The sequence below is a fragment of the Natrix helvetica genome (genome assembly GCF_964273705.1).
Source record: "Natrix helvetica genome assembly, chromosome: 5".
Taxonomy (NCBI): Eukaryota; Metazoa; Chordata; class Lepidosauria; order Squamata; family Natricidae; genus Natrix; species Natrix helvetica.
Genome location: NC_138551.1, coordinates 58,723,388 through 58,748,234, shown reverse-complemented (window position 1 = coordinate 58,748,234; position 24,847 = coordinate 58,723,388). Strand labels below are relative to the sequence as shown.

Genomic DNA, 24,847 nt, shown 5'->3' with positions numbered 1-24,847 from the left:
ACAAATTAGCAATGACAAAATTTCTAAGAAAGTTACAATGAACTGTGAGCTTGTTCTGCCTTTATTTTGACAAAGTTTTCCTTACAATATGGGGAAGAAATATTATAGTTAAGAATCTTAATCAGATGTTGAACTATACTCCCAAAACATAGAATTTGTCCCGTCATGAAATAGCCCTGTATTGGTCTAACAAAAAGAATAATTCCAGTATATGCAACTGTAAAAAAAAAAAAATCCCTCCTGATTTTAATGGATGCATCCAAAATATGAGTGAGTTAACCTGTTATTGAAAAGTTTCTGGGGTCCTGCTATTTTCAAGCACTGGGCACCCAATAGCCAGACATTTTTAAAAAATAACTTTCTTACAAAAGTTGCTAAGTTTGGGACAATGTGCGACAAGTTCTTGGCTGCTTGAATTTTAAGTCCCAGCATACTTATTATTTTTTAATTGCTTTGTCTATTTTGTGATCCCACCAGTTCTTGCTTGCAGGCAAGATCTTCTTGCCAGATCTTCCAATGCACCATTGTTGTCTTTGTTTGTAGTCAATCTGCGCAATCTTTGGGAAGCAGCAAACTCTCTCTCTCTCTCTCTCTCTCTCTCTCTCTCTCTCTCTCTCTCTCTCTCTCTCTCTCTCTCTCTCTCTCTCTCTCTCTCTCTCTCTCTCTGTCTCTGTCTCTGTCTCTGTCTCTGTCTCTGTCTCTGTCTCTGTCTGTCTCTGTCTCTGTCTCTCTCTGTCTCTCTCTCAGAGATTATTGACATATGAGTTGATTGGTAACACTACTAAGGAGTGAGTCAGCTCCTTGAATTCCTGGCAGTTATTGAAACTTCTATATCATTTTTCTTTTATGCTCGGAATACAGTATGTTTGTTGTATAATGCACCCCCCCCCAAGAGATAGAATAATGCAGATTTTTCATCAGTCACAACAACAATTTATTTTGATTGACAAGAAAAAAACATTGATTCTCATAATCCCAGTGTCCAAACTGATTGCTTCCTTTTCAGATAAGGCATATTAGTTCTTGAAAAGGCATATTAGTCTTAGAGAAAGAATGCTATCAAAAACAAACTGATATATTCATTTTATAGCTAATGTATATTTGATTTAGGACATGAATAGGGAGAAGAAATTATATAAATTGGATGGCTTGTATTGCTGTCTATACAGTATATTATTATTATGGTTGGTTGCACAATTATCCAGATGTTCAGACATTTTTATTGAGTCCTTCCCAAGGACATGGGATAGGCAGATTTTGTTATTTAGTAATACTGAAGGAATCTTTGCAGAATGTAAGCTTTTCTAAGTAAAGCTTTTGCAAGTGACAGACAGCGATTTTGTCAATGCCGATAGTGTTCAAATGATAATCCAGATGTTTTAGAATTGCACCGAGGGTGCCAATTTCTTTTGGTACTATCTTTTGCCACAGTTTTCTCTGCTTCTACCTAGTTGCAGGTCTTTAAATTTTGTGATATGTATTCTTCCAGTTCTTTCTTTTCTCTGCTACTGTCTCCAGATATTGTTCCACTATTCAGAACTTTTTGTCTTTCTCATCAACAATTATTAAATCTAGGATATTGTATGGCAGATGCTTGCCTGTATAAATTCCAAGGCCACTTTATCTTTTTCATTACTTTGTCTATTTTGTAGTCCTATCAATTCTTGTTTGCAGATAAATGGCATTTCTTTCAGATACTCCAAGGTATCATTGTTGCTACTTTGTAATGATAATGTTTGTAGTCAGTCTATGCAATCTTGAGGCAGCTAACTAGGTGGTCTACAAATATGGACAGTTCAAAGCAGGGTGGGGTTTTGTAAAATTAGGGTGTTTAGATCTGATAAATTCAATATTAATTCAATATTTTCAGATATTAAGGAAACCTTTAGATATTACTCTGATGGTTCCAATCACAATATTTATATTTTTATTCATTGGAAGTTAGATGTTTAGACTGATTTGGCTTTTTGTAATCCACCTATTGAATCAATATTATTTTGGTTTGTTACATAGTCAGCCAGATATTCAGACTGGATTTGGCATCCTTTCCCCCCTTTCGAGTCCTTCCCAAGGACCTGGGATAAGCAGATACTGATATTTTATAATGTTATTCACCGAGAGGATCATTGTTATTACTGTTGTTATTATTTATATGAGAAGGAAAGAAAGTAAGTACAGAATTTCCATAACTGTAATGTGTCATAATTTGCTGGACTAAGTGCAATATTTGAAATGTGAAGAATATAGTATATGTATTTTAGAGAAATATGTAATATTTCAGGCAGATGCTTGCATTCCCAAGATTGGTTTTTAATTCATAGATTAACAAGGATAGGTAACTTCTCATTCTTAACTATTACTATTTTAATGTTATTTAATGTGAGTGTTAATTATAGTAAAGTTAGAAGCAAACTTCCAGAGACCACATTCGCCCATTACAATAATAAGGGGTTTAGGATTCAGGAATTGCCAGGGATAAACATCTTGGTACACAATTACAGTTCATAATTCTAGGCTGAGATGTTCCCATTCTTAGATATCTCCTTGCCTTGTATCACTGCCTAAACTTGTCATTGTCTGATCTGCTTGGAATTTTAAATCCACAGGAAGCACTCTTGTTTTCTTTACAGATTGAGTTTTAGTTTACTTTTGTCTTCACAGTCAATGAGATAGGAAATAAGCTAACAACTAAGTGTACAACAATAGAAATAACCTAGTAGCTTAGCCTTGCATCCCATGTGCAGCAGTTTTACTGGCTTTTGACTCATAGAAGCTGTTTGCAGATGAATTACTCCATTCTATTCCACATTAATCTCCTTTTTCATATAACTGAAAAGGGCATGTCGAATCAGCCAGATGAACGTAGTTGAACAGCATGAAAGTAATTACTTTAATAAGATCCTTCCCCTTGGTTTTTTCCCCCTAATGAACTTTTATACCAGAAAGGAGATTAGCTTTTCCTCCTCCCATCAGGTAGATTTTAGAATGGCTCTGTGGCTAAACTGATTAAAGGATAAAGCAGGAGAAGGCCACATTTTGTTTGCTTCTGAAGTTTGCACATAGTGATTGGTGGTGGATCATGGACCACATACCAGAAGTGGACATGGGCAAAATTAGCAGTTTCTTAATCTATTAATCCTTCTTTCTCCCAGACCCACACAAAATAACTTATTCTACCGCATTGTCACTTTTCTTCACATTTTTTGCCAATATTCAGATATGCACATAGATACAATAACTCCCCTCTACCATCAATGTAGAGAAAAGAACACATTGTACATGTAATCTCTGCTATCTGATTGATGATAAAAAGTTGGCTTCCAAATCCAGGCTGAGAATGTGTAGACATTAAGTGCTGGTCTTAGAACAAGGTGACCCAGTTCAAATCCTTCCTAAGCCATGGAACTAATGAGGCAACTTTAGGCCAGTCACTGTTTTTTTAGCTCAACCAACCTTTTAGTTAAATTGCTGTTGGAAGGAATAACATTAGAATAAACACTAATGTATGTCATTTTAGAGAAACATGGAGCTGTGTATGCTGTATTCAGTTTCCGAAAGCATCTTGGAACACAAATGTAGCATCTATTTACAATACCTTAAAGTAACTATGTGCACAATTAAAGGAAATATTTAAAAGAACTATATTTAAATTGTTGCTGTACTGCATTTATCCTCCCTCATGCTTCAAAGCTCCTTTATTTGAGAGACTGAATCTGAAATGTTGCCCAAGAGGATAAACAGAACCTATTTGACTTCTAGATGCATTAATTGATTGTATAGTTAGAATGCTTAAATAGCAGTTCCAGATATAGAACAAACCTAGATCTGTTTGGTTAGCTTGAGTTTTTCAGTACATAGAAACACAGGAAATTTATTTGTTATACCTGTGTAGGTTAGAATTTTTTTTCCTTAGTGATGGACAACCAAGTGTCCATCACTTTAAAAATTTTGAATGATCCTTCCTAGAATGGCATTCCATTGGTTTTGTTTCCAAAACAAAATGTTAAATTATTTATGGGGAAGACTTCCTCCTGATTATTGCAAACATCATTTTACAAGCAGATTTGAAGCTACGGAAGACTTGTTAGCAGAAAACATCACCTTATAAATATATCAAGAATACATTGTGTATTGAAATAATGCAGTTGCTTTTTTCCCTGAAGCAGAAACTACTAATAGTTTTTTTAAAAATACTAGCTAATATCACATGTTATTTTACCCTGAGAAAGGCCAGACTTACTCTTCTGTTAAAAAATTAACAAAATTCCTAGCAATGAAATATATTTGAACATTCTTCAGTTTTCACAAGTTCAGCTATATGAATGTGTGTGTAAAATTACAGTGTAATCCTTTTCTTAATTCTCTGGATTTTAGGAGCTCTCTAATATTACTATCCTAAACGGGTTTTAAGGCTCATGTAGTCAATGGAAGCCAGAGGAAGATTTTAAATCAAAATATGTTAGAGAGAGCTGTTAGATATTAACTCTGTCTGCTATAGTTTCCAACAAGGTCCTCTGTTCAGGCGGGAACAGAGATTGAATCCTATGGGCTAAGAGGTCTGACAGCTCCCTATAAAAGGGAGACCAAGAAGTTGCTGGATCATACAGACTTGTTCCACGACAATAAAGAGCTGTTGTTACATTAAGCCTGTGTCTGCCTGCTCACTACCTGATCTAACACTGGCGACGAGGATGGGTTTGAGAGACAGATAGGCGAACAACGAACAACGAGTCATCCAGCAAGTAGATCAGTGCAGCAATCAAGCTACCATTTTGAATGGCAAATTTGAATCGCCTCAATCGAGAATGGCCATGCATGCCCTGCCAACTCCATATGACCTGGCGGCCGAACACTGGGAATCATATATGTTATGGTTCAAATGCTTCCTTGAGGCAAACGACCTCACGGGTGTCCCTGACACCTGAAAAAAGAACCTTTTTCTGGGGTACTGTGGCAGAGAGGTTTTTGAAACCACAAAAAGACTTTATCGGAGCCAATCTCGCTGCAAGTGGTTCCTTGGGTGGCATTGCAGCAGACCCTGAAGACCCACTATGCCCCCAAGCCATTGAGGCACATTCGCCGCCATGAATTCAACACAAGAAATCAGAAGGAAGGCAAATCCGTCAATCAATACGTGGCGGCACTGCGGAAGGCGGTGACTTATTGCAAGTTCCGTGACCTGGACGACTTAATATTAGACTGCATAATCTGCGGCGTGCGGGACATTAATCTGCAGAGACGTTTGCTTGCCAAGTCAAACATGTCTCTGCAGATCACACTTGATGAGGCCAGAGCATCCGAATCCGCAGACAAGTCTGTGGAAGCCTTGCAGCGTCAACACAACGTGCCGCAAAACGTGCATAAGCCAACACACGTCCATCACGAGGCCGCAGAACAAGAACCCTCTGACAGCGAAGAAGATGACAGCTACCGCATGCGCAGTAGCCGCACAAAACTGGCACAAAAATTCAACTCGCGAATGCCGCCCTGCGCAAACTGTGGAGGGGACCATGCCCGGTCTACTTGCAAATTCCGAGATGCAACCTGCAGGCATTGCGAACGAAAGGGGCACATTGCCAAAGTGTGCTGGAGCGAATTCCCTGCCACCACATGGCAGCCTAAAGACATTCCTAGCCGCCAACAGAGGCCCACCCCAGGGGCTGGCAAAAGTCGCAAGGGCGCCCAGAGAGAGAAACAAAGGTTACCTATCACATTGCGATAGGACAAGTCCGTACTAGGCAGCCAAAAAACCTGAAGATCACTGTCCTCATAGAGGACGCTCCCTGTGAGCTTGAAATAGACACTGGATTGTCCTTAATGATCATATCTTGGTCAACACTGAAGCAAGCCATTCCTGGTTTGAAGAAACGGCAACTTCGCACCCCAGACATCATCCTGCGAGACTATCAGGGGAACCAAGTCCCCATCGTCGGCCAGGGCACCTTCCGTGTAAGGTTTAAAGAATTCAGCGCCAGACTTCCCGTGACCGTGGCCAGGGACAGCCTGCAGAGCCTCCTGGGGCTCGATTGGTTCCAAGCCCTGGGGTTGGAGGTGACTGGAATCAACTCCATGAAGGAAGATGGCGCAGAGGCCATCTTTAAGGAGTTCGAGGGCGTCTTCAGCCCCGGTCTCGGTAAGTATGTGGGGACGCCAATCTCTTTTAGCTTGGACCCCAACATAGCGCCTATCAGGCTGAAGCCCAGGAGAGTGCCTTTTGCTCTCCGCCCGAAAATTGATAGGAAATTGACAAGCTCGTGAGCCAGGGAATCCTGGAACCAGTCGACCATGCTCGCTGGGAGACTCCTATTGTGACCCCGGTCAAGCCTGATGGGTCAGTACACATCTGCGCGGACTATAAATGCACAATTAACAATGCGCTACAACAAAGTGCATACCCTGTACCCATTGTACAGCATTTACTATATTCGCTAGGCCCAGGAAAAATCTTTGCTAAATTGGACATGGTGTAGGCATACCAACAGTTGCCTGTAGATGGTGCTACAGTGGAGGCTCAAACCATTGTGACGCACGGGTGCATTCAAATGCCACCGCCTGCAATTTGGAGTTAGTATTGTCCCTAGATTGTTCCAAAGCATCATGGAACGACTTTTGCAGGGGATACCAGGAGTCGTCCCCTATTTTGACGACATCTTGGTATTGGCTGCAAACGAGGCGCAACTTTTAAAAAGAGTTCGAATGGTTTTGGCTAGAATTAGAGAATTAGAAAAAGGGCCTCCGGCTTAAAAAAGAAAAATGCAAAATTAACGTACTGAGGATTGAGTTCCTGGGGTACATGATCAATGGCTCTGGGATTCACCTGACATCACAAAAAGTAAAAGCAAAACACACCCCGCACGCAAACCGAGCTGCAGGTGTTCCTCGGGCTCCTTAATTTCTACAGCGTCTTTCTTAAACAGAAAGCTACTGTCGCTGAACCGTTCCACCGTCTTCTGGCCAAGAACGGCAAGTGGTCCTGGGGCCGAGCCTAGGCTGCCGCACTTGCCACGGTCAAGTGACTGTTGACAGCTGATTCCTTGCTAGTCCAGTACAGCCAGACCCTACCACTGGGGTTAACCTGTGATGCCTCGCCCTTCAGCGGAGGTGCCGTCCTCAGCCACTGCATGCCCAATGGCACAGTAGCCCCTATTGCTTTTTACTCATGAACCTTGTCTTCAGCAGAAAGAAACTACAGCCAGATGGACCGCAAGGCTCTGGCTGCAGTAGCGGGTGTCAAAAGGTTCCACGAGTATCTTTACGGCTGGGACTTCAAACTGGTGACTGACCGCAAGTTGGGACTACTGGCTGGGGGCCGACCTACCCAGTGTTGCTATCCCCTTGCATGAACATGTGGACTGTTTTCCTGGCAGCGTATTCCTACAAACTGATCCATCGCCCCGGCTCCACTCTGGGACACGCAGATGCCTTGAGCCATTGCCCCCTTCCAGAACTATTGTCTAATCCCACCCCCGAGACACTGGTCCTACTTATTGACTACTTGGACACTGGACCTGTCTCGTCCAATGACGTTGCCCGGGTTTCGGCAAAGGACCCCACCATCAAGCAAATCTTGAACTGGGTGTGGAGGGGGTGGCCCAAGGGGCCTGTTGGGGCTGATTGTAAATTGTATGTTGCAAAACAAGATGAATTGTCTGTAATTAATGGCTGTCTGCTGTGGGGGAACCGAGTGGTTATTCCAAACAAACTGCGAAAGGCAGTATTGGAGGCTTTACATATGGGGCATCCTGGCATTGTAAGGATGAAGTCCTTGGCTAGGAGCTACGTCTGGTGGCCTAACATGGACAGGAAGATAGAAGAATGGGTGGCTACCTGCACACCGTGCCAGGAGTCCAGACCAGCTCGCCCAGAGGTGCCCGCTAAGGAGTGGAAGCATCCTCAAGCACCTTGGTCTAGGGTGCACATAGACTTTGCTGGCCCAGTTCATGTCCAAACTTTCCTTGTTTATTCTTCGCACTTCTAGACCGTCCCCTTGTAGTTGTGGACGTGTACTCGAAGTGGTTAGAGATAGTCCTGATGACCTCCACCATGGCAGAGGCGGTCATCAAGGTGCTACGGAGACTTTTCTCCACGCACGGCCTGCCCGACATCTTGGTCTCTGACAATGGGCCCCAATTAATGGCCATTCAATTCGCTAGGATGGGCCCGGGGGATTGGCAAAGACGGGTTGATCACTATTTGTTAATGCAACACATCACGCCAAGTGCCACTACCGGGAGCAGCCCCTCCGAGCTTCTCATGGGTCGCTGGCTAAGGTCCCACTTAGATCGGCTACACCCAAACTACTCTGCCATATCGCCCCCTGATTCCACAAGCAAAATTCGAAACTTTAGCATAGGGGACTCGGTATATGCCCACAACTACGCTGGGGAACTCTGTGGATCCCTGCTACGGTGACAGGTATCACCGGGCCTCACTCTTATCTGTTAGAGCTAGAGGATGGTAGAAATTGGAGGAGGCATGTTGACCAACCCCGTGGTCGCCTCTCCCACTCCAATCTCAGAACACCAGATGCAACTCCAGAACAAATCAGCCAAGGCCCTACCCAAAAGGAGCAAGCGCTCACTCCCTCTACAGCCAGGTCAAGCCCGAGGGTACCGGGAGACTTATCTGAATCTGTTGCAGGCCCACAGCGAGCTCCAAACAAGCAAATCCTAGAAGCTCCAGCCGCAGCCTGGGAAAGGTTCCAGGAGGTTCCACCGAGCGGAGCTGGAGAGCAGACAGGCCCATCTGACCTGCCCAAAGAACCGGTTCCAAATGAACTGCTCAGGTCTGTTAGGACTAAACAAAAATCCGCCTACCTACGTGATTACGTGACCAATAGAAACATCCTAACTAAGAGGGAAGGGGTGTTAGATATTAACTCTGTCTGCTATAGTTTCCAACAAGGTCCTCTGTTCAGGCGGGAACAGAGATTGAATCCTATTGGCTAAGAGGTCTGACAGCTCCCTATAAAAGGGCTGATGTCAGACCAAGAAGTTGCTGGATCATACAGACTTGTTCTACTACAATAAAGAGCTGTTGTTACGTTAAGCCTGTGTCTGCCTTCTCATTACCCGATCTAACAAGAGCACTAAAAATAACCTGTTATTTTCAGAAAATAGAGAAAATAGAGCTTTAATTGGGTACCAAAATAATTTTAGATTGGATCATCTGCTGTCACACCAACCTACTAAAAATTGGGCTAAAAGTGGATTTTAATACGGTGCATTCCCTTCTTATTTTATAATTAAATGATTCTTGCATCTTAGCTAAGCCTACATACATATTTATAGCTAAATAGGAAGACTTCTCATCCTAAATCTGAATTTAAATCTGAGTTAAAATGGGAATCTAGTCACTTTCTACACTTAAAGTGGCTGCTGAACATGGAAACAATATGCTTATGTATCAGACAAACATAGAAATGTGTTCACTGTTAAATTAATCTGCCATTTTAAATATATATAGTGTTGTTTTGATGTGTTTCTATAGTTTCTTGGACTTTTCTCCAGCTTAATAGCCCTCATTTCACTATTTTTCAATCTTGCCAATCAGCTAGAGGTACATGTTAGTTTCTAAGATTCTGTTATTCTTCCATGGCACAATAAAATTGCATTCCGGGAATCCATATGGTATCTTGATCTGGTCTATCTCAGATGATTAGCATACAGTATATGTATGATCCATGCATCTCAATGCTCAGGGTTTACAAAATTTATACACAGGTGTGTTTTTAATCAATTAAGGAAAGTATTTAACCAATAAATGTTTGTCCAATAAGAGAGAATAGTGTGTTTTTGTTTTTTTGAAGAAGAAAAGAGCAGATTTATTAAGAATTTTTTCCTTGGTATTTGAAATGGCACTAATTCATTAGATAGTTTTAGAAAGCAAGCAGGAAAACTATTCTGGAGAGTTATTTGTTGTGGCCCAGCCGAGAGTGATACTCCATATGAGTCAGCTTCAGAGGAGATGTGCGATCCTGGACAGGATTCGGAGGCTGAGCAGGAATCCGAGAGTCTGGTCGGCCACCAGGTGGCGCCAGAGGCATGGAGCAGCGGTGAGAGCGAGAGGAGGAGGACTCCCGATGCCCTGCCTTGGAGCAGCGGAGAGGATAGTGACTCAGGACTTAGTAGGGCGTTTCTAGATGCCCGTTTCCGGCACGCCCACAAACGCAAGGAGCGTGGGCGTAATTATAGGCAGTAAAGAGCTCTCAGGTGCTGTTTGGGAGACGCCCTTTTTAGGTTATAAAAGGGTTGACTCTGGAGAGGCTCTGCGTAGCAATCAACAAAGGACTTTTGACAGCAACTCTAGTCTGGGATCCTGGCAAGCTGGATTGCTGCTTTTGTGTGTTCTGTCTTTGTGAGTTCTGTCTTGGTGGCTTGCTGCCACAAAACCTCTTGTCTGTTGGTGTAATAAACCTTGTTCCCTTGTACTGTTCCGGAGTGTGTGTGCTGTGTGGGCAACGGAGGAAGGGGGGTCAGAACAGTTATTCATATGTCTTATCACAGATAATACTGTCAAGCAAGTTTGTTTATCCCAATATGACCTTTAGTCCTCAGGTTTTTTATTAGCAGAATGACAATAGTCATTCCATAATTTATATACATAAGTTATGTTCCACCCTGGCAGCTGTTAATTTATTAGAAAATTTGTCTCAGTTATTGCTTGCTATTTCCTGGATAGGTGGCAACTAGGTAGAACAGTAAATTTCTCTTGTTACTGTGTGCCAAATACTGCCATTTATGCAATAATAACTTTGCTAGATAGAATTATATAATAATAAAATTGATAGATGCCATTTAGGCTGAGCCCAACTCCTGCCCAGGGCAGAAATCCACATTAAAGTTCTTTATATAGTTTCTGCTTCAAAACATCCAATAAATGGATGTTGCACCTTCTTTCTGGATATTTATTTATTCATTCATTCATTTACAGAGTTTATAATCCACTCAGATCAGATTGACCTTGGATGACCTATAATTCTCAAACTCTTTATCTTGGATTAAAAACAAAATTGAATATAAAATCATTGCCAACATAATAAATAATCAAACTAAAAGCCATAAAACACAATTCCCTATAACATTGATTAAGATGTTCAAAGACAAAAAAAGCCCCTCACAACCTGCAATAGTTGTTGGGCAACCAAGGCTGTCTGACTTTCAGAAGGAATGGCATTTACTGCAAAAAAGGTCTACCTAAATCTATTATTTTATATCCTGTAATGGGAGGGACTGCTCTTGACCATTTTACATATCATCTTTCACAGATTTGTAGAAGGTGGTCATATTTTTATTAATATGATCTTGTAGCCTTCTTGGTATCTCAGTATATAAAGGTTTGATCCGGATAGTGCAATGTCTTAGTATTTGCTCTTCAGAATGCCTTTAGCAATGTTAAAAAGTGCCTGAGAAGCTATTAAATTTGCCACAGCGTAGGTATGATACTGCTCTTACTATGTGGGTCTTGATTGCTAGAACAATAGAATAAATGGAAATAGGCTTTCTAGAGGTAATCTTTGTCTATGAAGAAGAAATTCTTTAATAAGGTATAAGCATGTAATATTAAGATTTCAAATAAACTAGTTAAAGTAGCATTTCCCATTTTTAATTGTCTCTTTGAAAAGCACTTGTTCTAGATTTATTTGAGATTATTTTATTCCATCCACTTGGAATTTGGTTAACTCCACAGATCAGTCCTCCTGGATACGCGGCTTAGTTTGGAAGAACCCCTGACGGCCGTGACCAGGGGGGCCTTTTACCAGGTTTGCCTGGTACATAAGTTGCGCCCCTTCCTGGATCGGGGTGCTCTGTGCACAGTCACTCATGCCCTCGTCCTTTCTCGCCTGGACTACTGCAATGCTCTCTACATGGGGCTGCCCTTGAAGAGCACCCGTGGCTTCAGCTGGTCCAGAATGCGGCCGCGCGGGTTGTCATTGGGGTACCTAGGTGCTCCCATGTTACACCCCTTTTAGGCAGCCTGCACTGGTTGCCGGTTGTTTTCCGGGTGCGATTCAAGGTATTAATTATGACCTTTAAAGCGCTCCATGGCTTAGGCCCAGGGTACCTGCGAGACCACCTACTGCCACCAGTAGCCTCCCACTGTCCAGTACGATCCCACAGAGTTGGCCTCCTCAGGGTGCCGTCGGCCAGACAGTATCGGCTGGTGACCCCCCAGGGGGAGAGCCTTCTCTGTGGGAGCGCCTTCCCTCTGGAATGAACTGTCCCCGGAGCTTCGCATAATCCCTGACCTCCGGTCCTTCCGACGCGCCCTAAAAAGTTGGCTTTTCCAGCAAGCCAGTCTGGCCTGTTAATTTTAACTTATTTTAAATGTATTGTCTTTTAAATTCGGTTGTTTTTTTGGATATGTATATAATTTTTTTAACTTTTGAGATGTGTGTTTTTTTAATGTTGTACGCCGCCCTGAGTCCTTTTGAATAAGGGCGGCATATAAATCCAAATAAACAGAAACAGAAGCAGCTACACACAGTATAGCCTATTTTGTCAATTGCTATTTATTTCAATAAAATTGTTCTGGGTAAATGAGCAGTGGAGTTATCTGTTTTATCAGATTATAAAAATTAGCATTTAAAATATAAATAAAAATGGTAGATAATGAACCCTTTGTAGAATCTATAAATACAAATACTAGGAATTATGAAAGCGCCTACAAAGAGTACTGATTATGTGGACTAATAACTGTAATTCAGGTGGCTTATCTAGCCAAGTGCTTCTGCATCTTTTTTACATTTAACAGAACACAATAGTATTCAGACAATAGTTGTTATATCTGTACTGTAGGCATTCTTAAGAATCCACCACTGTGGCTAAAAGTAAGGAGATAACAGGAAGCAAGTTAGACACTCTAGAGCTCTATTGAAACATTAAAACTTTAGGCTAAATCAATAAAAAGCAATATTGTATTGAGTAATAGCTAATGTATGAACCCTTAATGGCCCTTATTATATATCTTCTTGTGCTGATAATTTATTGATGAACTAAAGTGGATAGTTTATTTATTCCAAATGTATATGCATCTATAGGAGCTAGATAGTAGGAGAGCACCATAGCAAAAGAATGTAAAATAAGTGCACATCCAAAACTTGAAACTTGAAAACGCTGAATGGTAATTGAAAGTTAATAAGAGTTAAACCCTGACTACTAGTTATTCTAGTTTATATCTTTGATACTGGATTATTTCATTTGCTCTCATATTGTATTAACTGATAATGTATAAAAGGTTTCAATGAGTGGGAAAGAAATCATTACACATATAGGACGCTACAATTCATGCATGATAAAAATCAGACCAAGTTGGGTTTTTGTTTTGTTTTGTGTTTTGCCCGTTTTTTTTTTTTAGTATAAATCTAGATTCTAGAGGTCCATATAAACTGCTATGTATAGGAAATACAGGATAATCACAGTTTTGGATCCCATGAAAGTTTTAGAAGTGCACAATAAAATACTACACTTTCTGCATTATACTAGTTTTCAGCCCAATTTTTTTATAGATCTTTTTGTTTCTGAAATTAGCAGAAATAGTTCTTTGTGCATCATGGATGGAAATTTGGAGTTTTTATAAAGGATGAAATGTCATATATGTAATCATATATGTTACGCATCCACATTTACACACAAGCGTTTACTGATAAAGCATAAAATGGCTGCTTTAATCAACTCCAAGAACCAAGCGGATTTGCAGTTGTGTTTGAATTATTAATAGAGAGAACATAACCATGCCGAAGAAAGCTCAGGAAGCTTGTACGTGTTTCCATCAAATTGAAGCTAGGAGAACGAGTTGGTAACATTCAAAACAATGACTGAAGAATTGGTCTGCAAGAATGGTTTTTGCCAATATGCTCAGAAGATCACAACTTGTTTTGGAGGGATTGGTAAGAGAATTGGTGTGACAGAGAAACTGAGTAACATTTTAGTGAAAGACATGAATCACTCAGCAAATCTTTTTTAGCTGTTTGCTTTCAGGTCATTAGTGAATTCTTCTGTTTGTGTTTCTGCATGCATGCCCTTTGGATTGTCAGTGTGAATAGTCCATCGCATATTGTTCTGAACAATTTAATGTAGAAGTAGCTGTAAATTGTGATGGCCTGTAACTGAATGAACACTTGACAAATGCAATTCCTTAAGATGACAGCCTTAGACTTTCATCTTTAAAATTTAATGCATCTATAATGTTATGGTTTTTGTTATATTCCTTACTATACTTACCTGTGAATAAGCCACATGGAATGAAAATGTTAATTGCAATACTAATGCCAACATTGTGGAATAAGCATTCTTTAAGTCTAACTCAATTTAAATTATTTTATATTTCATGGAATAAGTCAACAATAATGTCATTATTCTTTTATCACTTTTTCGACCTAATAGAAATCACCACCCATTCTGCTTCCTGGAATAATAGTTGAAGTTTGTTATTGTTATTACAGCCTAATTCATAAGGCAGGAATGTTTGAATAAAATATTATGCTTCTACAAAAGTTGGCATCTTTATCTTAAAAAAGCACACCAAATAGCAGGATTTTGTATTTGTTTTATTCTATGTAAAATAGGGATTTTGATAAAATGAAATGATTTTTAAATTAATCTGCCCATCCTTTTCTGTTGTACTTTCTTTATTGGTCTCAGTTAAATTTTATCTTTTGTATGTAGCACTAAACAAGAGTGATATAGAGAAAGAGAAATCTAGTGTTTGTGCTTTTATGACTGAAGCAATGAAGACAGCTGTATTCACACAATGAACAGTATTACTTCTGCTTTAAATAAGCCTAAGACTGTCATCTTCAATATATATTCATGTAGATTTATACTTTGCACTTCTAAATAGCCATATGCTGGATATTTTTTAAGATGGCAATTGGTCTAGAAAAGGTTCCATAAAATTCAAATCTCCAGAATCCAATGCTCCTGATTATCCATATTTTATCAGAAAAAAAATTGTAATATCAGTAATTATATAGCTCTTTAGAAACAATTATATAACTCCTTAGAAACATTTATATAGCTCTTTAGATCCACTGGGGCCATGGCAGCTCCTCCAGATGCACTGCCAGTCAGGTGGCCCGGCCGGAGCTTGCTCACTACTACAGCCCCCACCTTCTGGATTCATTGCCAGTCAATGGGTCATGATCAGAAGCTGATAATTGGTTTACTAGAGTGTACAAGTAATAATCCAAATAACAGAGTGATAAAATTCAGAAAACTGGCTTAGATACTTAGATACTATTTGAGAGCCAGATTGGTTTAGTGGTTAAGACACAAGGTTAGAACCCAGGAGATTGTGAGCCTGAAAGCATTGGATGAGTTTGGGCCACTCAATCTATCTTGGGCCAAAACACCTCACAGGGTTTTTGTTGTGAGGAAAGTAGGAGGAGGAAAGAGTTTTATGTATTTATTTATCAAACTTGTACGCCGCTCATTTCACCAAAGGTAAATTATATGTTCACTGCCTTGAGTTATTTATTCAAATAATACAGGTGGGATATAAATAAATAAATAAAGAGACCACATGTTACTATTCTGATTCACATAAGAACTTCAAAGGAAGGCGCATATAGTCAGAAATATAACAACCAATATCTAAGAATAGGATTTTAGTGGGCTAAAAGTTCTTTCAACTCTGGCTTTTCATACTCTGAGATTTCTCAGAAGATTTTCTTGACCAGAATGTTTACACCAAAAGCTGTTTCTTTATGGCATATCAAATTTAAAAAGTAAAATGGTAAACAAATATTGATTTTTAAAAAAAAAATTAAACATGAGGTCTAGTTTTAAAAATCCCTTAAACAAGAATTTATTCATAAAATGATAGCCTTTATTCTTCATCAAAATATTGAAATTCCAATTAGGCTCTTAGTTGAAAATGTAAGGAAATCAGTGTTTGTTTAATTGTTTCCCACATTTTCTTAACTTTTATTTAGTGGTTCACAAGTGCAGAGAATTTGAGAAACACTGTTATAAACTATTAAAAGTAACAAATGAGTTAATAGAATTGGCCTTATATCCTGGTCAGGATATAACTTAGTTTGACATGACATCAAGATCAGCTTTATAATCTGACAGATACTGTGGCCATGTATGATCTATATATTTAGTCAGTCCTCAATTCACAATCATTCATTTCATGACCGTGTGAAGATACACTGAAAGAAGTAAGTGATTTACAACCATTTTACAGACTTATGACTGTTGCAGCATCCCCATGGTCACAAGTGATCAAAATTCAGATGTTAGGCAACTGGCATGTATTTATGACAGTTGCAGTGTCCCAAGATCATGTGATCCCTTTTTGTGACTTTCTGGCAAGCAAAGTCAATGGGGAAGCCAGATTCACTTAACAACCATGGTACTAACTTCAGGGATTCACTGAATACTCCACTTCAGGGATTCATTTAACAATTGTGACAAGAAAGGTTGTAAAATTCAATTAACAACTGTCTTAATGATTGAAATTTTTGGCTCAATTATAGCTGTAAGTCAAGCACTACCTGCACATCTAAATCAACATGCTACAATTTCTAGTAAACATACCTAAGTATTTTTAAAGGAAACTGTTTACCCTATACAATTTATATTATTTCCATTTGGAGTATCAGTCAGTAAAACAGGTGGCTCATCAGTGATACACGTGGTTGAAATTAGAATATGTTGTTGCACGATGCAGCAGTATATATTTCACAATATGAGTGTCCTTATGTTTTGATTTAAAAAGTCCTAATGTAACTTAATGACATCAAAGAGGTTTTTTTCCCCGTGTTTATTTTCTGCCAACTATAAGATTTTTGCAGTCCAGATGTAATGGCAGTAGTTTAAAAGCAGTTTGAATGATTGCCACAGATAGAGCACATGAGCAGTCATAGGTTTGAGTCTGATTCCCCTTAAATGCATTTCATGAATCAGTCCTATTGGACAGAAATTATTTGATATATTATAGCAATAAATGAAATTGTAGCAGAGACTCATCTTTTTTTTTTTTTTCAAAAAGTTTTATTGGTTTTTTAAAAAACATTTATGCGGAAAAGGGTAAGTGGAATGATTACAAATTTTGGCAGTTGCAAGTGTGGCAGACGCCCCCTCCCTCCAGACTCCTAGGTTACATCAAAATATCAAACCTTAATACATAATCATAAAGAATCAGCATATTAATTCTAGAAAAAATAATTTTCAATCAATTTATATAATTATAATATATAGTCTAGTTATAAATTCATTATTACTTTCGGTCTGTTTATAGCATTGTGGTTTTCTTATTTATTTTTGTGATCTGAGCTTTCTTGGTGTTGACCCTTCACCCCCCGCTGGCAGAGCTCCGGCAGAGACTCATCTTCATATATTTATCTATTTCTGCAAACAACAAGAAAGTAAATTGGATTAAAGTAGGTTAGGGTAAACTAAATGTACATGTAAATATGGACACTTACATTCTTTCTTTCCTAATAAGACTATTGCATCTTTATTAAACTTTGCTTTCAAAAACTATTTTTAATTATTTTCAGTTTTTTTTCTGAATATACTAATGATTGCACCATAGTCATAGCTTTTACTTTGCATTTATGTATAGTATAGCATATCATAGGTGGTTTTAATAGTGTTTGTAGTTATCACTTTATTCAGTATGCTTCTTATAATCTTCCAGTGCGAAGATCAATGCTAAAAATACTTCTTCCTTAATCTACTTTATGGTTGAGGAAGAGAAGAAGTGATGTATGAGTATAGCATGATAGATGGATAGATGTAAAAGTTCATATGATTTCTCGCTATCTCACTAAGGTTGACTTTGGTCATCACTTTATATAGATGCTGTAGACATGCTATCTTTTCCCATTTTAAAGGGCTTTGGGAAGCTCTGCGGAACAGGAAAAAAACGGAAATTGGTGTCTAAGCAGATGAAACACAAAAACTCTATCCAAAATATGTCTCTTATAGAGGAGTGGGATATTGCTGAGGCAAAAAAAACAAAGAACCAATTGCCATATTTGAAACCAGAGGGCTACTATTTGTATGAATGGTTGTTTGAACAATTGGAAAGTTCAGGTAAGTGAGGCGACACAATTCTATTTTATATTTGGGGGTACATCAGTCATTTGCTAACCAGTTAAGAGTATGAATGAGCACAAATTATTGATAGAAGGGGTGGAATTAATAGAACATTCAAACTAGCCTTTGCCAAACTGGTATTCTCTGTATATGGGGTGGGTAGTTCTGACATCTTTTATCTTAGCATGTCTGGAAAATTCTGTTGGGGAAGGCTAGTCTAATATTTTATATTATGAAAAGGACCTCCTATATTCCCAAAGATTTGGAGAGTAATAGAACTATGTTCAACAAAAAAGTGTAATGCATTTCAATGTAATAATCATATTGCAAACAAGATTGTATTGTAGTATCTTTAGTTCTAGTTGTCCACCATTAACTCTTTCAGGACTCCTCAAGCTTTAGTTAGTATTTTTATACTTGTGTGTGCATAGTGTTTTGAATTATAAGCTGCCTTGAGTATTCAGTTTGATCAGAAAGGGTAGCATAATCAAATAAATTTCAAACATTTGAGTTGAAATTTGAATTTCAAATGTCTTGAGTTTCTACTATAGGATGATGATAATTTTAAATAATAAGAAACATAACCTTCCTATCCTCTTAAAGTAAGTAGATATCAGTTCTAACTATTCTTGTTCTAGAGGAGCAGATTTATTCACTGCTTTCCCCCCATTTGAATTGATGTAATATCTGCCAGTATCAAGATAAAGGAGGTGGTGGGGTGAACAGTTCTTGCATTGAAATTGCTCATCTCTGTCATTGTAAAAGATCAAAGTGTTTTATAATAGTAGTCATTATCTCTGTTTTCCAAATGGTAAAACAGGAATTGAAAAGGATAAAAACACCTGTTGAATACAAAGAAAATTGGTAGCAAATGTATAAATAAAATCCCATTTAATCATTTTTCACTGTCCTCAATTTAAATGCAAAATACTTATCAACAGTAGTCCTGAATTAGTTTGCATTGATTTCACACTTCTTCCATCATTTGCTATCAAATTTGTGTTGACTCTTAGCAACCTCATGGATAGATTTTGTTCCATAATAATCTGTCCCCAACCTGATCAGGTCTTCCAATGATGCACCTTTTGTGTTGGTAATTGAGTTCATCAACCTTGCAGCTGGTTATCATTTTTCTTCCACTTTTTCCAGCATTCTACAGAATTAGATCTTTACATAATGTCTGAAGTATAATAACCAGCCTGCTTATTTGTGCTTCAAGTGAGAACTCTGTGTTGATATGTTTGATTATCCTCCTTTGTTGTTTTATTAGTTATCTATGGTATTCTCAGAAGTCTTTTCTAATATCAAAGTCATTAATAGTCTTTTTGTTCTGTTTCTTCAAAATGCCACTTTTGTTTCTATAAAGCCTCTCACAGAGAAAAATATTGGCTGCATGATTTTGCTCTTTGTGGTTATAAACCCATTTCAGCATCTGAATATCTTTTCCAAGGACTTCATTGCTACTCTATAAAATATTAATCTGCATCATATTTCTTGATTGCTAACAGTAGTTGATAAATATTACTAAAAGGGAGAATTTATCCACCAGTTCCTGTAGCTTCCTGACTTGTTAATGGTTGAGGTACTGATTTAACTTCTAGTATGACAGATTCTTCTAAATAGGGAATATCTTGTGATATTGCTTGGATGTTGATGTTTCTACTGTATAGAATTTAAGTATGGACCTTCCATTTCTGTTTGATCTTCTTCAAAATAGTTAACAGTATATCTTACCAAATTTTAACATACCAATGTGAGTTTGGAACACTAAATTCTTGGTCCTGTTCCCATCTTTGATATATTTACAAATGTCGTAATATTGCCTCTTCCAACAGTCCTTTGGCATTTTTATTAAAAACTTCTTCCTCATATTTTTGTCTTTGCTGCTTTTGGATTCTCATTTCTTCTCTTGGCAATTTGTGTTTTAATATCCAATTTACCTTGCTTTTCTATAACTTGCTTTTCTTTTCTTTTTGGTTTCTAAAGAGATAAGTTACATGGTAGTGTACAGAAATATAAACCTAGAATATCTTCAGTTTAACAATAGTAAATTCAGTACAAAATATATTTGTGTAATTCATTGTTAGGCAAATGTATATAGGATTACACTTTTAATAAATTGGTTTATAAACTAGTTTGTTTTGGTTAAAAAAATACTAACAGCTTATGCAGCTCATAAAACAGGGCTTTAAATCTACTTATTTGCAATCCTTTCTTGCACTTGACACAGGGATGTCAAACTCGCAGCTCGCCCACCCCCATTTTAGCAAAGGGAAAAAAGTTGTGATACATCACATGATGACAACGTGACGCCATGTGTTTGACACCCCTGGTCTAACCATTAACTGATGTTAATTGTGAATTTTTCTTCCAAGAAGCTTGATGAGATTGCTCAGCCGAGCAATAAATAACTATTCTGTTCTGTTTCTTTAAAAAAAAAAGTCTATATTGTACTGCATTATACTGTGTTGCATGTAAGAGAAAAGCCTACCTCAGAAAAGATGGGTTTAATTTAGAGCCTAAACTTACTTTGTTTCAGTTTGGAATTATGTTTACATTTTCTGAATGTAATAATAATTTCTGAGTCATTTTTATGGAATAGAGTGTCTGAAAATATTTTGACTCTGAAATCCAGGATTGTCCAAGTTCCCTATTTCTGCTAGCGTTAAAAATGCCTTTTTTATTTATTTATTTATTTATAAAACAAATGCCTTTGTTTTATTTATTCTTCAGAAGTCCCATAAGATCCTTTCCCCTTCCTTCCATATTCTTTCCTTTTGTTTTGTAACTTTTTGCACTTATTTGATCTTTAGGAGAAAGGAATGATGAGGTGAAGTGACCAGCTGCTTTTCTTATGCTTCTCTCAGATTCCACAGCTGAGTCTTTCTCTTTCAATTTTTCAGTTGTTTTGAAGATTTCACAACAGCACAGATGTTAACCATAACAGTTTGCAGACATGTTAAGCCAATTTTAAGAAATTCTGTCCTAATATATTAGGTTTGATTTGCAACTAATTGAACTGTAACATTCACATTGAGCCCCCCCCCCCCGAAATTACTATGAAATTAATAGAATTTAACTTATTACTGATTAACTTTTGTGCCATTCTTTTCAATGCCTCTGTTATAAACTTGGTATTCTGGCTGCAGGGCAAACCCTGTTTGATTTTGAATTTCATTTTTGCAAGTTCTTCATTTTCAAGACCAAGTAATCTTTTTGGAAGATTCCTCTAAGAGCTCACTCATTCCTTCCTTATCCTCCAGGTCAGCTCCACATTCCTTTACAAAAGACAACATTTTTGACATAATTATTATACTTTTAGTTCAGAACTTTTTCTGTCTGTTTTGTAACAGTTCCTTAGTGCCATCGATAGACTACAGGTAGTCCTCGACTTACAACAGTTCATTTAGTGACTGTTCAAAGTTACAACGGCAATGAAAAAGTGACTAGTGACCATTTTTCACAGCTATGACCATTGAAGTGTCCCCATGATCATGCCTTCCAAATTCAGATTCTTAGCCATTGGTTCATACTTATGGCCGTCGCTGTGTCTCAAGGTCATGTGATCACCTTTTGCAACCTTCTGACAGGCAAAATCAATGGGGAAGCCAGATTCCCTTAAAAACCAGGTTACTAACTGATCAGCTGCAGTGATTTACTTAACAACTCTGGCAAGGAAGATTGACAAATGGGGCAAAATTCACTTAACAAATGTCTCACTTAACAACAGAAATGTTGGGCTCAATTGTGGTAATAAGTCGAGGACTACCTGTATTTTCATTTTCCTAAAAACTCACTTCCATGATTAGAAATATTTCTGTCACTTGCATCCAATGTATAGACATTTCAGACAATCTTTTTCTTTTTCCTTCTGTGCCTTCACCATGTTTTTATCTAATCTACAGCATGTCACTTCCACTGTGATCTATGGCATATCCTTCAGATACATTAGCTTTGGCAGTGAGAGAGTTTGTATCTTTCAAACGGGCTCTCCCCTTGTACTTCTAGATTTCTAGGTCAATTCGGCTTGCAGCTTTTGCTGACAAGCAGGTTATGAGGGCTATGCCAAGCAGCAGGTTATTTTTAAACAGGTTTAGCACTCTTCATAAAGAATGCTAAATCCATGTATAAAATAACATTACAGGCTTGCTGTAGGTTACACGTTGCTTAGAAATCTATCCCCAGCCACAATGTGGAACTTTCCAATGTGCAAGTTAAGTTACAGTTGATAGGTGCAGAAAAAATAATTGCATGGTGGACAGCTGAACTGTTATCATTTAGGGCAGGGGTGTCAAACTGGCGGCCCGCAGGCCAGATGTGTCATATGTAAGCCATGCCACCCCACCTCCACAAAAGGAAAAATGTCACAATATGGCAACGTGACACCGTGAGTTTGATACCTGTGAGTTAGGGCATTCTAAGGTACGGTGGGTGTCTTAACTGTATTATACAATCTCCTTAAAGCCAGTCAATTCTTTGAGTATCTTTCTGTTTGATCTGCTATCTGTCTCAGCTTGGCGTGGGAGATATGACAGTTCAAGGAAGCCTCCGGGTCTGTCATCCCAGTAGCACATCGCATTCGGAAAGATGCAAGATTTGCAAGAGCCTGGTTTTAAATACACAGCCCAAAAGTAAAAGATGTGTATTTTAGTTTGATCAGTAGGCATTCAGACTCTCATCAGGTCTGGAGTTTGTCTTCTATGGGAAAAAAGCAAATGCAATAAAGATTCAAATAATGTTCTTATGAGTCAGTGTATGATTGATATACACACATATCTTCTTCAAACTGGTTGTAAGTCATACAAACTATCTCTGAAACAAAGAAAATAATATTCATTGTCTTTCAATGAAACCCCTTTTATTGGCAAGTTTAAGCTGTGAACCACAATGCAAAGAAGTAGTTTTTATGATGACGTGATATATAGTGAATTTTAATCTAGACTCAATCCTGCAATACATGGGCTGCCTTAAATTCATATATGCACCAACAGACCATGCTATCATCAATGTACTACCAATATTTTTTAGAAAGGTGGACAATATTGACCCCCCTCCTTTTTTATGTACTTCCTTAATTGAAAGAATGTACTTCACCATACAGTTCAGTAACTGTTTTGAGACTGTTGGTGGGCCAAAGTTTTACAGTAATAGTTACAAGAAGACTCCTCTTCTCTGAAGAGAAGACGACCAGAAGTAAATACTTCCCCTGTGATTTGAGTGAGGTCAAATTAAACATATCACTGATAAGTGTAGCATGTGACTCAATGTGGCAGATTTCCTTTTTGGATGATTAAAATTTATAAACTGCCAGTATTTCAGCCAGTCTCCTTAATCATTTCAGACTTCCAGTTCAAAGACAAATCATCTGTCAAACCCTTATAGATTAGTTGCATGCCTTTTTCTTGCTTCTTCCAAAAAGTCAATGGCCCATAATTAATTGTACAATCTGTTTCAACCTTACATCTCTCTCTCTCTCTCTCTCTCTCTCTCTCTCCCTCCCTCCCTCCCTCCCTCCCTCTCTCTCTCTCTCTCTCTCTCTCTCTCTCTCCATTTGAAACTGAAACTACTTAGAATAGATGTGACAACAGACAGCAAAAGGAATAAGTATGTACTTCAGCTTTTGTTACATCATTGCCATACTATACTTGAGGACAAGGTATTTCACTAGTTGTCTAAATAGGATGGGAAATGGAACTAAATATAAAATGGAACAATTTTCCAGTAGAGTGGAGGGAGGGGTCACAGCAGGGTTAACACAGCCTGATTGGTCCATTTGACTGAGAGAAAACTTCTTAACCTTCGCCTTCTCCCGTTGGTTCCCAGTTTCCTCTCAGTCAAGGTCCAAGACACAGGTTTGGTTCCTAGTAGTAGAGTTTTAGTGGGTTTTATTAGTCAGTATTAGTGTTGTTGGCACCTTGAATTTGGAGTTTTTTATTTAAAAATTTTTTTCTAATGGTCCGCCTTGCAGGGCTGTTGTTCGACTGCCCTCAGGAGGCTGAGATAGTCAGTGGGGGGGGGCGCTTCCTCCCCCTCTCTTAAGGGATCGCTCCGGACTGGTGCCTGGGGTCTCGGGTGTGCCGGGCGATCCTACGTACTTTAATTTGTCTTCTTAAAACTTTCCGGTGAGGCTCGCAGCGCGCTGGGGCTTTTCGGCGCGAAAGCGGCTTTTCGGCTTCAAATTTGAACCGCTAGCTTCCCGGGCCGGTTACAGCCCACGGCAGCAGCGCGGAATCGTTTTTCTTGGTGTTGGCAGGCTCCTAGGGGCTTAGGAGCTCAGCGATGATTTAGAGAGCGTTTTGGGAAAGGCGAGCTTGCAGCTGCAGGCATTGGCAATTAAGGGCGAGGTGAGCGGCCATTTTTAGGCGCGCTTTGAAAGCACCGCCCAAAAGAAGCCGGCGGCCATTTTGAGTCACGTGTTTGGGGCTTGCAACACGGAGAGGCTGTGAAAAACGTGGCTGTGCTGTTTGCAACTTTACCGGAGGCCCGGAGCAGGCGATTCTCACCAGCTGAAGGGCAATTCCTACCAAAAAACCTCGTTCTGGAGCACGTGAGTGGGGATGGCAGATAGAACTGAGTCCCAGCAGGCCGCGCCAGCTCAGGCAGGCGAAGATCAGGTTGAGCCCACTCCCCCAGTTAGGCCTCGGGTTTCTAGGCCTTCAGCTGAGGACAGGCCTTCGAGAGCTCTGCAAAGGGATGAGCTCAGGCGATCCAGGGCCATTGAGAAGGTCATTGAAAGGGCTGAGAAGAGACAGGCCAGGGATCCTAGGCCCAGATCCAGATCCCCACACGTGGCGGCT

General features: G+C 39.0%; 1 protein-coding gene across 5 annotated transcripts in view; it reads left to right on the top strand.

Moving 5' to 3' along the window:
* ABLIM1 (actin binding LIM protein 1) overlaps positions 1-24,847 on the top strand; it is a 216,355-nt gene that overhangs the window by 49,936 nt on the left and 141,572 nt on the right. The window contains exon 1 of one of the 5 annotated variants that reach the window (XM_081953527.1): positions 17,961-18,047. The exons of the other annotated variants lie outside the window; for them this stretch is intronic. The gene's annotated coding sequence lies outside the window, so the exon portion shown is untranslated. Of the gene's footprint in view, positions 1-17,960; positions 18,048-24,847 lie in introns of those variants that run through there. 5 annotated transcript variants of the gene reach the window in all.